This window comes from Malaya genurostris, chromosome 2 (assembly GCF_030247185.1).
Source record: "Malaya genurostris strain Urasoe2022 chromosome 2, Malgen_1.1, whole genome shotgun sequence".
Taxonomy (NCBI): Eukaryota; Metazoa; Arthropoda; class Insecta; order Diptera; family Culicidae; genus Malaya; species Malaya genurostris.
In genome coordinates this window covers 173,099,542-173,112,795 of record NC_080571.1, presented here as the reverse complement: position 1 = coordinate 173,112,795, position 13,254 = coordinate 173,099,542, and the positions used below count along the sequence as shown (strand labels likewise).

General features: G+C 37.5%; 1 protein-coding gene across 2 annotated transcripts in view; it reads right to left on the bottom strand.

Moving 5' to 3' along the window:
• LOC131432394 (protein RCC2 homolog) overlaps nt 1-12,608 on the bottom strand; it is a 342,786-nt gene extending 330,178 nt beyond the window's left edge. The window contains exon 1 of one of the 2 annotated variants that reach the window (XM_058598634.1): nt 12,223-12,608. The gene's annotated coding sequence lies outside the window, so the exon portion shown is untranslated. The remainder of the gene's footprint in view (nt 1-12,222) is intronic. The other variant, XM_058598633.1, reaches the window with a different exon arrangement.
• Between the last annotated feature and the right edge of the window lie 646 nt (nt 12,609-13,254).

The window sequence follows — 13,254 nt, the reverse complement described above, 5'->3', positions numbered from 1 at the left end:
TCAAACGTGTATAGCAAAAGCATTGAAGTATTTCAATAGTACACTTTTGAAAAACCTGTCTCATTTGCTTCATGTCAACACCAGCCAATCAGAACGCGTTCTAAGGAAGAGAACAAAATATCTGCTGCTGTACAACAAATCGTCCGGGAAAAATGTTCCGAAAAGTGGTGAATATCGCAGTGAGTTTGTCAATTTGGTCCTTGTGAATGCTAGAAACGAATCCCTACAGCATATTGATAGTTTCTTTCAATAAATTATGCAAATCCGAAATTAAATAATCGACAATAAAATTTTGTATGCGGCTATTTTTATAGCCGTTAGGACCGCCCATTAGTGAAAAAGCTACAAACGAAATCACATAAAAGGAAATCTCTTAACAAAAATTCCATCAGTTTGGATTCAATCGCCACTGCGAGCAGATGTGTTTTGTGTCGTCTGCTCAGCTAGTTTCGCTTTCGACAAGAGCGATTACGTCACAGCTGCCAGTCATTAGCATTGGGAAAAATAACAACGGTGGAGAGCATTGCACAATATCAGCCGTTCTAATGGCTCTAAAAGTTTTCTAAAGAACTATTAGGATTTGTTGTTCGCAAATCCTAAAGAAATATCCTCAGTTTACTGCAAATCAAGAACAGTTTGCTTAGATTTGTGCACTTTTCGCTGTGTGAAATTCACAGTAATCGAGATCAAGTGAAGCCTTTTTTTGCGAAAAATGTCCCAGAGTTTAATGTCGTAGAGAATTACGCAATTTGACTCTTTTGAATGTTGGAAGCGAATCCCTACAGCATATTGATAGTTTCTTTCAATAAATTATGCAAATCCGAAATGAAATAATCGACAATAAAATTCTGTATGCGGCTATTTTTATAGCCGTTAGGACCGCCCATTAGTGAAAAAGCTACAAACGAAATCAGGTAGAAACAAGCCTCTCAACAAAACTTGAATCAGTTTGGATTGTATCGCCACTGCGAGCAGATGTGTTTTGTGTCGTCTGCACAACTAGTTTCGCTTTCGACAAGAGCGATTACGTCACAGCTGCCAGTCATTAGCATTGGGGAAAAAACAACGGTGGAGAGCATTGCACAAGATTAGCCGTTCTAATGGCTCTAAAAGTTTTCTAAAGAACTATTAGGATTTGTTGTTTACAAATCGTAAGGAAATATCCTCAGTTTATTGCAAATCAAGAACAGTTTGCTTAGATTTGTGCACTTTTCGCTGTGTGAAATTCACAGTAATCGAGATCAAGTGAAGCTTTCTTTGCTTTTGCGAAAAATGTGAAAAAGGGTAATGCTTGCATAATTCATACAATTGATATTCGGAAGTGTTATGAAACATGTCAGTTGTTTTCGTATTCACGACATCCAGTTATGTCTCTGACATTACCCACCCGCCTTTTTAGATCCAGGCTCATCACTTACTATACTTGATGAGCAAGTAGCAGAGGAACTACAACTAAAGGGTAAGGTCGACCCTTTAAAATTGAAGTGGACTCAAAATTTTTTAAGAGAAGAAACAGAAAGCAAAAGAGTTAATCTGCAAATAAGTGGCAAAACCACTACGAAGTACGCCTTGAAGGATGTAAGAACCGTTAAGGACATAAATTTACCTTTGCAGTTGATAGATTATGAGCAGTTGGCCACAAAATATAAACATTTAAATGGATTGCCAATCTCCAGTTATTGTTACGCAAGGCCAAAGGTTCTGATCGGATTAAATTATAGTCATTTGTTACTTCCACTGGATAAAAGAACAGGAGGGCATGAAAAACCAATTGCTATAAAAACCAAACTCGGGTGGATGATATTTGGAGCTATATCTGGATCAGTAACCGGTGAACATTTGATGATAATTCAGGAGGAAGACCGGCTAATGAGAGATATGATGAAAAGGTATTTTTCTATTGAAGATTTTGGTGTAAAGATTTCGGCAAATCCATTGGAATCAAAACAGCTTACTAGAGCCAGAGAAATTATCGATAAAACACTAAAGTACACCGGCAAACGATATGAAATTGGGCTACTTTGGAGAGAGGAAAATTTTAAATTTCCGGACAACTACAACATGGCACTAAAAAGGTTAATCGCACTGGAGCAAAAGGTTCAGAAGAATGAAACATTGAAGACATGGGCAACTGAAACTATAAATGACTATGTGTCGAAAGGATATGCCAAAAAGTTAACACCTGAAGAGGTTTGTGAGTGGTCTGGCGATATGTTTTACTTGCCTCAGTTCATCGTCATCAATAAAAACAAAAATCCACCGAAACCTCGCTTAGTTTTTGATGCCGCAGCCAAAGTGAAAGGTGTTTCACTCAACTCAGCACTATTATCCGGACCGGATGCAACCACCTCGACATTTGGAGTTATAATTTTTGGAGTATAATGAAGAGATCAGGATTTTCTGCTGTCGTAACTGGAGAAGTTCTACACGTTTTGGAATGTAAGGCCGTATACGTAAAGCCATTTGCAACAGAGCGGTGTTATCAAGATTTTCCTGTAAAATATGGCAATGAAACAATGTTTTTAACTCCTGTAACAAGAACATTGCAGCTGAGAGGAACTGAAATCGAATGCACTCCGCTTATGCCGGCTAAATTCCAATTTGGAGGCCGGTGGTACTCAATAGATGGAAAAATGAGGGAAACTATTGCACCTCAAACGTTAACGACGGATATAGTAACAAAATGGAAATACACACCCTTACCAAATTTGATGGAAAGCGGAGTCTATGATACCGACAGTCTTCAGAAAAAGCGAAATTTAATATATAATCAAGGTGATCGCCGTATAGCATCAAACGTTCTTCACAAAATTCTGTCAGGGCAAATACCCAAAAGACAAGGATTTCATTTCGACGCTTTGATATCAGAGAAGATAATTGACAACGCGATTAATCGATACTGGAGCAAAATAAAATCATGGTCAAACTGGATAGGAAATTTTACGTCAACTATCATTGGATTGTATGCAATCGGACGAGCCATCAAATTTATCGTTGACACGGTAATGCATGGAAGAATTTTGTATGACATTTATGGTCTTGGATGGCAATTACTAGCTGCCTTTTGGGATTCCCTGACATCATTCTTAACACATCGGAATACGATTACAAACCTACGAGCGGCCAAAACTACAGCTACAGACCCAAACGACAGGGAATCATCAGATGATAGATCACCGTCACCAGCACTTTATAGAGGACAACTTTATCCTAATATTTCAACAGTGTGAACATTGCAATAGTTTTTATTGATTATTATGAGTGAAGTTATGAATTATAAATTGAAAATTATGTGTGAATTATTATTATGTAACATTACCAGCAATAGGAAGATCGTTGCATGTTTTCAATATTTTTTGTAAATTATATCAATTTACGGAGGCCGGGATGTTACGGCGCAACGATCCTACAGATTAATAGCTGCCGCGCTGCAAGTGAGTTAGACATTGCCAGCCATCAGCTGCGCATGTGCGAAGCGGCTCAGTGATCAGCTGGGCACGTGGAAGAAAAAGAGATAGTAGCGCAAGCACGTGCTGGTCGATAGCGACGCACGCGCAAGAATACTTGAAATAACGCGCATGCGCGTGCAGCATTTTTTTTAGAAGGATCTTTGCGATAGGTCCAGATTTTCTAGATTAGGAGTTAGTATATAAGACCCAAAATTTGTAAATAAAATCAGAAGTTTTCGGAAAGTCAAATCGAATAGATGTTTGAGGCCGAAATTTCTCATCTCCTTGTCAAAAGTCTTTCCGCTAACACAATCGGTAATCATGACAGCGCCCCCTCCAGCATCATCAGCTATAATTTTAATAGAGCTGACTATAATAGCATGACTGCCTTCCTAATGAGTATCGATTGGGATGACATTCTCGACAATGATGATGTTAACGCAGCTGTACAGACCTTCTCCAATGTACTAATCTACGCGATTGATTACTTTGTTCCGAAACGATCCGTCCGACATTCCAAACATCCGCCGTGGCTAACCGCTGAATTGAAACATCTGAAAACATCCAAAAGAGCTGCTCTGACACGATACTCCAAGTATGGAGGTTACGTTTTGCGCAATAATTATTTTCAGATAAATAAGTTATACAAGAAAACCGTGAAGCGCTGCCATGTCAATTATTTAAAGAAGGTACAGCATAGGATAAAGTCTAACCCAAAAGCTTTCTGGAAGCACGTGAATGAGCAAAGAAAGGAATTTGGATTACCATCGTTAATGCGATTCGGTGAGCGTACCGGTTCGAGTACTCAAGAAATTTGTCAGCTCTTTTCGGAACAATTCGCTCGTGTTTTCTCTACTGAAACATTATCCCCACAGCAAATCGAACGAGCGGCCATCAACGTTCCGGTATCTAATTGCTTTTTGCACTCCATTGACATAGACGTGAATTCGGTACAGATGACTATCGCTGGATTGAAGTTTTCGAGTTCTGCAGGACTAGATGGCATACCGGCAGTCTCAAATTTTTAACCATTGCAAGCAGTACATTGATGATACTCAACACGGGTTTATGCCGAAGCGTTCAACAGCTACTAACCTCGTATCTTTCACATCTTACATAACAAAAGCTATGTCAGACGGGTTGCAGACGGACGTTATCTATACAGATCTCTCTTCTGCTTTCGATAAAATCAATCACGACATCACAATTGCAAAATTAAATCGACTCGGCTTTGGTGCAAACGTCATTCAATGGATACAATCATATCTCAGCAATCGACGTCTTACTATCAAAATTGATGATTGTTTTTTCCGAAGAATTTGTTGCAACGTCTGGAATTCCACAGGGGAGTCATCTTGGACCTTTGATTTTCTTACTGTACTTCAATGATGTAAATCTTTGTCTGGATGGACCACGAGTCTCTTTCGCTGATGACCTCAAGATCTATAACACCATCCGCAGCTCAGAAGATGCGGCATTCCTTCAACGGCAATTGGAAATCTTTGCGAATTGGTGCAAAACCAATCATATGATAGTGAATCCCGAAAAGTGCTCAATCATTACGTTCACAAGGAAAAAGTTACCGTTCAAATTCGAATATTATCTTGAAGGATTCATGATAGTAGAAAATAGTAGATCGAGATGCGTCAAAGATCATGGTGTCTTTCTCGATGAGCAGTTATCATTCAAACAGCACATTAACTACATTGTTGCGAAAGCTTCACGCTGTTTAGGATTCATATTTAGAATGGCTAAGCACTTCAATGATATTTATTGCCTGAAGACTCTATATTGTACACTCGTTCGTTCTACTTTGGAATATTGCTTAGTAGTCGGGAACCCTCTTTACCTCAATGGAGCTCATCGAATAGAATCTATACAACGTAGATTCGTACGTTTTGTTCTTCGACGATTACCTTGAAATAATCCACATCAACTGCCGAGCTATGAAAGTCGCGGATTGCTGATTGGTCTTGACACACTACAAGTACGACGAGAGCTGTCGCGTGCTTTGATGATAGCTGATATTTTGAGTGATAGGATTGACTGCCCCGCTTTGCTCCGTGAGGATAATGTTAATGTTCGTCCCCGTGCTCTCCGTAACAACGCCTTTCTTCGATTACCTCTACGTCGCACCAACTATGCAACAAACCGTGCCGTTATAGGCTTGCAAAGATCGTTCAATCGTGTATCATCAGGATTTGACTTCAACCTTTCACGGTGTTGTATCAGCGTCCTGTTTTGGTTCAGTGCAGAACTATCAAAATAAGTTTAGATTAAATTTAGTGTGTAACACTATAACAATAACAAAAAGTGAAATGAATACAGAACACAGAGAGCAGGTTTTTTTTTCTGTGCTTGAACTCTGAACCTACCAGACGCTTATTTTTAAAAGTAAAACTTCCGAATAATCCTTAAAGTTAACACGTTTATATCAGACACATTAACTGGCGACGAGGAAAATTGTGAACGCGTGTGACTTCGGTGTGCAAATTGGCAGAACAACTATCCAACAACAGTGGTGGTATTCATCGCAGATAGAGGATTTTTTTCAACGTCGGTGGCAGAAATCTGTACGGACTAAGAGTCAAGGAAGTAGCTAGATTGCAGGATTTTATTATCTACATCCGGACTATTTTCGGATTGGTTAAGATTTAGCGTTAAAACCGTAAGTACACCGTGTAGAAAAAACCGTAGAAAGTGAATCGGAAGCGTTTGAAAGTGATAAATATTCTACCAGTGGAAATCATTTTGTTTGGTAGCGTCGGTTTTATTTTAGGGTGCTGCGCATATTTCGGTTCAAGTGCCATATATGAATATTTTTTTTTATTAATATAGAAAATAAATGTCTGGCTTATTGGCTAGGGTGGTGTTGCTATTATTATATTTAATTTAAATTTTAATATTTTGTGGTTTTAAATTTTTTTTATATGACATAATTAAGTGTTATTTTTTATATTCCCTTTAGATACAAGAATTTCCTTGGAGGTGTCACGAGTGATAAATTACATAAATTCAATAAATAGCTAAATTGGCACTGGCTACGACCGTTGGAGTTTAAAGTTTTAGACGGAGATATTTAAGGAATCTTGTTTTCGTTTAAGGTGCCAGTATAGAATTTTAGGTGACGCTTAAGGTAAGCCATTTTGGTTTTATTTTCTCTTGTTACTGGTTTTAATTGTTTCTATTGTGACTGACCTTTTTACACGATGGCGCAGATGAGTGTATCCGCCATGATTGAGCCTTACCGTAAATGATCATCCTTTTCGGATTGGTCTGAAAGATTGGGCTACTTTTTTGTTATGAACAATGTTCCTGATGAAGCTAAGAAAGCGCATTTTATAACCCTTAGTGGTCCTTCCGTATTTTCTGAGCTAAAATTACTATTTCCGAATACGGATTTAGCTCAAATATCTCTTGACACAATGATTAGCAAGCTGAAATCGCGTTTTGATAAAACAGAGTCGGATATTATACAGCGTTTAAAATTCAATAACAGGATACAAAATCCAGATGAATCCGTTGAAGATTTTGTGCTTTCGATCAAGCTTCAAGCGGAATTTTGTAATTTCGGGAATTTTAAAGAATCAGCAATACGGGAACGCATTGTTGCCGGATTGAGGGATAAAGTACTTCAGCAACGGTTGCTAAATGAAGAAAATTTAACGCTGGATTCAGCAGAAAAACTAATCGCGACCTGGGAGATGGCAGGGGCCAACGCGCGAACAAGTTAGCAAAGATATATAACAGAGCTCAAGCTGAATTAAACCAGTCTCAAAGATTTGAGAATAGAGGCTCGGTGAAGGATCGATTGGGTTTTAACCCGTATAAACAGTCTAATGCAATGGCGAAGGAAGAGAGGACAATGCATAAAACAACATTCAAGCTGCTGGTTGGAGAAACAATCAGGAAACGTACCGTCCGGAAAGCAGGATTTGCGATTACTGTGGAATTCGAGGACATCTAAAGCGGAAGTGCTTTAAGCTAAAAAATTCAAGGAAGGAGGCAGTGAAGTTCGTGGACTCTGCAGAACCTGGGCCAAGTACATTGAGCGAGCTGTTCAGCCGTTTCAGACCACATGATTCGGAAAGTGAGGATGAAAAAAATTCAGGTGATTTTGAATGTATGCTTGTTTCCTCTATAAATCATATAAATAATCCTTGTTTAATTGACATTGAAATAGAGGGCAAATCCCTCAGAATGGAGATTGATTGTGGCTCTTCAGTGTCTGTTATGGGGAAATCTCAATATTTAGCTCACTTTAGTAAACCTTTGGTGAAAACTCTGAAACAATTGATTGTGGTGAATGGGGCGAGACTTAATGTCGTTGGCGAAGCAAATGTTTCGGTCAAATGTAAAGGAAAATCAGCAAATTTAAAGCTGTTAGTACTGAATTCTGATAACAAGTTTATTCCTTTATTGGGACGCCCATGGTTAGACGAGTTTTTCTCTGACTGGAGGAATTATTTTGCTGGTGATCTATCAGTTAATAATATTTTGTTGGACGATAATCGTTGCGACATGGTTTTAAAAGATATTAAACAAAAGTTTTACAATGTATTTGAAAAAGATTTTTCCACTCCTATTGACGGTTTCGAAGCAGACTTGGTTTTGAATGACGATAAGCCAATTTTCAAAAAGGCATACGACGTTCCCTACAGGTTAAGAGAGAAAGTTTTAGATTATTTGACGAAACTAGAAAGTGAAAAAGTAATTACTCCTATTAAAACGAGCAAATGGGCTTCTCCGGTAGTAGTGGTTATTAAAAAAAACAATGAGATACGGCTTGTTATTGATTGCAAGGTATCGATTAACAAATGCATTATTCCAAATACTTACCCTCTACCGGTGGCACAGGATTTGTTTGCCGGGTTGGCAGGTTGCAAAGGATTTTGTGCTTTGGATTTGGAAGGGGCTTATACCCAGTTATCTCTGTCTGAACGTTCACGAAAATTTATGGTAATCAATACGATTAAAGGACTGTATGTTTACAATAGATTACCGCAGGGAGCTTCTTCCAGCGCATCTATTTTTCAACAAGTAATGGATCAAGTATTAAAGGGAATTGACAACGTATTCTGCTATTTGGACGATGTCTTGGTTGCAGGTGCTGATTTGGCAGACTGTATAAAAAAAATTTACTTGGTTTTAGAACGACTGGCTAAAGCAAACATTAAAGTTAATTTGAATAAATGTAAATTTTTTGTGACGCAATTGGGATATCTGGGACACATTATAAGTGAAAAGGGGTTATTGCCTTGCCCAGAAAAAGTTTTAACAATAAAGAATGCTAAAATACCGAAAAATGTAACAGAACTCAAATCATTTTTGGGGTTAATAAACTATTATAACAAATTTATTCCACATTTATCCTCAAAATTGCACTATCTGTACAATCTTTTGAGAGATAATGTTAAATTTGAGTGGAATGAGAATTGTAGCAAAGCTTTCGAAGGCAGTAAAAAATCTTTATTGGATACTAAATTTCTAGAGCTTTATGATCCAAAAAAGCCCTTGGTGGTCGTGTCCGATGCTTCAGGCTACGGTCTAGGGGGAGTAATCGCTCACATAGTTGATGGTATAGAAAAACCTATATGTTTTACATCGTTTTCGTTAAATAACGCACAAAAATCTTATCCTATTCTTCATCTAGAAGCCTTAGCTCTAGTGTGTACCATTAAAAAATTTCATAAATATTTGTACGGAAAAAAGTTTATGGTATATACAGATCATAAACCTCTGGTTGGAATTTTTGGAAAGGAAGGGAAAAATACAATATTTGTTACAAGACTACAGCGATATATATTGGAGCTGTCCATTTATGAATTTGAAATTTGCTATAGAACTTCTAAGAAGATGGGTAACGCGGATTTTTGTTCGCGTTTCCTCCAGAACAACAAGTTCCAAGAAATTTGGACGCTGAGTTGATTAAAAGTATTAATTTCAGTAAAAATTTTCCGATTGATAGTGCTAAAATTGCTTTTGAGACAAAGAATGATAAATTTCTGCAAAATATTATTGAATTCATGAGGGATGGTTGGCCAAAACGTATTGACAAACGCTTTGTTGATGTTTTTTCAAATCAACACGAATTAGAAATTGTTGACGAGTGTTTGTTATATAGAGACAGGGTAATAATACCGCAGAATGTACAAGGCGAAATATTGAAACTTTTACATGCCAACCATGCAGGTATGGTAAAGATGAAGCAGTTGGCTAGACGATCGGCTCTCAAAATATTTTCCAGATACATGTTGGAAGCGTGGAAATCATGGCTCATCGAGGCCAACTTCGAGTCGCTAACCCAAGGAGCGCCAGTGTTCGGCCAAACGTGGTCATTTCTACGTTTGCTCAGGATTAGAAAACAAGGAAGAGTAGAGAAGAAAGTGATGAGGAGTTTCGTGGATTCACGATTGATGAGCAGCGGCGAGGAAGAAAGCGGAAGCACTATGAAGCAGGGAATAATTCTCAGATGCCGCCTATCAGGCGTTCGAAACGTATAAAGAAGAATTTGATTTTTGAAGACTTTGTATATTCAAAGTGATCGATTGGTTCCAAAGGGAACAAATTTCATATGGTTATTTTTGTTAAACATAATAGTAAGGCTAGAAAATTGCAAGAATTATATAAAAAAATATAAATTGATTATTGTCAATTCGATTGGTTATGTAAAAAGTTAAGAAGGAAGAGCTGTTGTATCAGCGTCCTGTTTTGGTTCAGTGCAGAACTATCAAAATTAGATTAAATTTAGTGTGTAACACTATAACAATAACAAAAAGTGAAATGAATACAGAACACAGAGAGCAGGTTTTTTTTTCTGTGCTTGAACTCTGAACCTACCAGACGTTTATTTTTAAAAGTAAAACTTCCGAATAATCCTTAAAGTTAACACGTTTATATCAGACACATTACACGGAAAACAATTCAAGCAAATTTTTTACTTAGTATTAGAAACTATCATTAGGACTACAAAGTGTCTGTTGATTTTTACAATAATAATAATAATAATAATAATAATAATAATAATCCTCCGATTTATAAGCATAGGTCTCCGCACAGAAGAGACAACTAGCCTTTTTCCGAGATTTAAGGTTGTGCTTAGTGCTAAAAAGACTGCTTTCAGCTGGTCAAAAACTATTCCACCAGCATAGGCTCTCATTACGCAAGAGCAACTAGCCTGCGGTTTTGAAGACGTTATTTACCAGCTGAGAGCTTGTACGCTCGAAAGAAATCAAGGTCCCTGAACACAAGTTCTGAATCTCGTTTTCGTTTCCTTCGCACGAAAACACACATCGACACACGGCAGCATTTCGTGAAGGACATGGTTGATCGAGGACAAGTGGAACTGGTTTACTGCCCGACCGACAGGATGATTGCTGATGCACTTACCAAACCGTTAGGTGCAACAAAGTTCAACCAACTGCTGGAAGTGATGGGAATTTCGCGCTTCGGTGTTCATTGAGGAGGAGTGTAGGAGATATCAATAATCACCTTCTTTCTGCTGATGTATAATTAACGTGTATTAATACTTTTGTATCGGGTTACTCTGCTGCCAACACTGGCGTTGGCGTTGTGCCAATAGTCATCTCATTAGTAGAGTCACCATGTTATTCTACCGATTACTCGACTTTCAATAAATGAAGTGATAACATCAAATACAAAATCTTTGCCTCGTCTTTAAGAAGCAATAGCGGATAAAAGTAGTTCGGAAATGGTTCAATACATGGTTACAATGGATTTAACGATGCAAAATGCTCCAAATTTCATGTTACTCTTGAAGTTAATCTATCAAACAGAGATAACAGAGCTCACTTTAACTAATGGTTTTCGTCCATGAAATGACTAATGGATTTGAGATGAATGGGGGTACCGTTACCCAATTTCTATCTCTTTTATTGGTCCGTTAGTCCTGAGCTGAAACGGTGGCCTTTAATACCGTTCTTGCATGCACTTACTCTTACATTTCATTCACACATCATCTCACCCATAAGGTCCCAAACGACACATCCTCACAATATACACTGGATAAGCATCGTTTGACAGTTATCAGTGGTTTGCTCATTGGTTCGGTCATTATTATTTTTTTTCTATTCTACAATATTCTATTTCATTCCACAGTATTCCATGATACACAAACCACCAACAAACGTCAAAGATGGACTCGATTACCGTTCATTTATTGTTATCGTGTGAAACCCAATTGGGATACGTTTACTCTACTTAATTTTCACTTCACACTGGTAATAAGGGCCGGTAGTATGAAAATAAAACATAAAAAGAGCTCAGTTAAGCCCTACCGGCATCTCCAACCCCGGATGTTGGAGCGTAATGCAATCATAGTTTTATCCAAGTCGTTCCATATCTTATTCATTTAATTCAATTATGAAGCTAAAAGCTGTAACGCATATCTTTATCAAATTGTAACGCTAATCGATTGTATGTGATGATGTTTGCAATACCGTCAAGCCCACCAACCAATGGGAGGGCATTCCAAACCCAGATTGTGTGCATACTTTTAACGCAATATTTCAAGATTTTTCTTTGCTGTGTAGTATTAAAATGCAATTTTAGCTGCACCGGTTATAAGTGAGAAAGGTTTGTTTTCATTGCTAGCATCGATTAGAATTTAAATTTGAGAGCGTGCGTTGATATGATAAAAGCCACCTTCAAAATACATGCATACAAGATATACAGTGGCATAGGCTATTTTGAAATAATGTATGTCGCAGCAATACCAAAAAAGCGATATCTATGTATAGTAGTAAGCGGTCACCTTAAAAACAAGACCAACAATGGAATCACTTATTTTATCTATTCTTTTGTCGAAGTATGTGCAACAGCATAAATTGCTTACCTATTTAAAAAGTTTGATGTACTAGTAAACACTATTCACAGAAATGCATTGCTATTCATCATTTTGACGTCTAGTGATGTATTTTCTTACTCGATTAATCAAAATAATCGATAAAAGGCTAAGAAGTAATCGAATATTTGTCATCGATTAACGACAGTTCCACTAATCGAGCTAATCGATTAATAGCAATCAATTAATCGAAATTTATATCAGTTAGGCTGTGAACCATTTCGTGGTTAATTTTAACTTTTGGTTGAAATCTGACACTTGAGTGGTTATTTTGATGTTGTCAAAAATAACTCTGTACCTAGGACAGGACCTGACAATTGTTAATCCACTTTTAGGACCAATTTCGGACCAGCTCGTGATTGGTTGAAATTGACATAAACAAATACTCGATTTTGAAGTTTGTGTTACTGCAGGGTAGAATGAAAGTGTTGTCAGTTATCTGTAATCGTCTGTTTTTTTAATGAGTGACAAATTGAGACAAGTGTTTTAGAGTTGATTACTGCTTGTTTTAATTCTTGAAAAAAAGTTAATATGAAGTGCAAAGCATTGTTTTGCGACTCAAATAATTCAAAGTTTCCAGAACTGAAGTTCTACAGATTTCCGATAAATCCCGTGATTCGATTAAAATGGATTCGGTTCTGTGTAAGAAGTGACGAAGAGGTTCCATTCTTTAAAATAAAACCGAGTAACAGATTATGTAGTGTAGGTTTTTTTGGAATGTTATATTGTGTGGATGTCTATTATTCTTTTGTTGATCAAACAAATAAGCAACAAAAATGATTTTAGAATAACGAAAAATATATCCAAACAGATCCATTTCCCCGATGGCAAAATCGATGCTAATGGAAATTGTGTGGCATGCTTCAACGCCAGTGTACTGGGAGCTTAACCCAACTTCGGTTGTGAGCGTAGCGTTCGGCAGCACTGCCAAAAGCGCCATTT